Below are 1,839 nucleotides of genomic sequence, written 5' to 3' on the forward strand. Positions count from 1 at the left end.
CCGCCGTGCTTCGTGAGCATTTTCGGTCGCATCGATCCGACATCATGCTACGATTTGGGAAGCTCCTTCCATTCCGACGACTTCCTCCGAAGCTTCGATTCCGACGCAGGGGCGATTGAGTTCATCGATCGGCTAATTCCGTGGATGCGATTGGCTAGCATGACCCTCGGCAAGTGGAAGTGTAGCTCGCAGGCCGTCATCGATCACCTTAATCGCCGGCTTTCCTCGTCATCTCTGTCTTCAGGCCTGGTGGAGACTGGACTGCTGAAGGTCCTTGGCATCGCCTGGATACCCACAGATGATCTCTTCCAATTTCGGCTATCAGACATTGTCGAGTTAACGACTACCGCGAAGGCGATTACGAAACGACACGTGCTTCGGGTGGTCGCGTCGATCTTCGGTCCCGTGGGATGGCTCATTCCCTTTACCCTGCGGGGGAAGCTCCTGATCCAGCAGTTGTGGTCGAAGACATTGCGTTGGGACGATCCGCTGTCCGGGTCTCTGCTCGATGATTTCACTAAATGGTCAGGTGAAGTTTCGAGGCTATCGGACATCCGAATCCCTCGCTTGTATGGAAATCCGGCTAAGGAGATTGCCGGCTACCAGCTGCACGTCTTCGGCGACGCCAGCGAGCGGGCGTACGCCGCCGCCGCTTACCTCCAAACCTTGTACCTTGACGGAGGCAGCAGCTGCGCACTTTTGATGTCCAAGTCGCGGGTTGCTCCTAAGGAGAAGGTGTCGCTGCCCCGGCTCGAATTGCTGGCCGCCCTGCTGGGTGCCCGCCTCAGAGCTTTCATAACAGAGAGGCTAGAGGCGAGGCTCGACAAGATAACACATTACACCGACTCCGCCGTTACCTCCTACTAGTGCATTGCAGAGGAGCCTACAAGGTGGAAAACCTGGGTCTGCAATCGGGTAAGTGAGATCAGGGAGCTCACGTCGTCGAGCGAACGGGTTCACGTTGAGGGGAAGCACAACATTGCGGATATCGCGTCGCGAGGTCTCTCTGCCAGTGATCTGGCCGCAAACGTCGAACGGTTTGCGGCTCCCCACAGGTTGTACGAATCGGAGGATCGCCGTCCGGTGAAGCGCCTGCGGGCTGGTAGCGACGAGGCAAGTTCTATTACTTCAGAGCTACGCCTTGTAGTCGCACCCGTGGTCGTGAAGCCTGCACTGGTTGATCTGAATCGTGTCGGGAGGGGTCGATCAGAGTGATGACGAATGTGCTAAGGTTCGTTCGGCGCTGTCGCCGACAGGCCCTCGTTTCGGACTCAGAGCTCCGTGCGCAGTCTGAGCTACTCGTTATCGGATCAACGCAACATTCATACTTCCCGGCAGAAATCCGTGCAACGCTCGCGCAGGAACGACCCACACGGTCCTCGAAGTTACACTCGTGTCGCCTGCTTCTTGACTAAAATGGACTTCTTCGCGCTCAGTCCAGACTGACGTTAAGTTCAAATTTCACCTACGATGAACAAAACCCCATTATCATCCCGGGCGAGAGTCGACTAGCAACTCTCCTCATACTTCACCACCACAGAGTTAATGCGCATCTTGGAGTGAGCGCGATTCTTAACGAGTTAAGACGTCGTTACTGGATACTTCGGGGTCGACAGGTGATTAAGAGGCTTCTCAGAAATTGCGTCGTGTGCAATCGAGTCCACGGACACACTGCTGATCAGGTCCAAGCTCCTCTACCGCCTGAGCGAGCCTCATTCAGCGCCCCCTTCGCTGTAACCGGGCTCGATTTCTGTGGGCTGTTCACCACCCGATCTCGAGAAGGGACCTGCAAGAACTACATACATCGCGCTCTTCTATTGTACCAGTATCCGTGCTATC

The sequence above is a fragment of the Galendromus occidentalis genome, unplaced genomic scaffold (assembly GCF_000255335.2).
Source record: "Galendromus occidentalis unplaced genomic scaffold, Mocc_1.1 scf7180000077317, whole genome shotgun sequence".
Taxonomy (NCBI): Eukaryota; Metazoa; Arthropoda; class Arachnida; order Mesostigmata; family Phytoseiidae; genus Galendromus; species Galendromus occidentalis.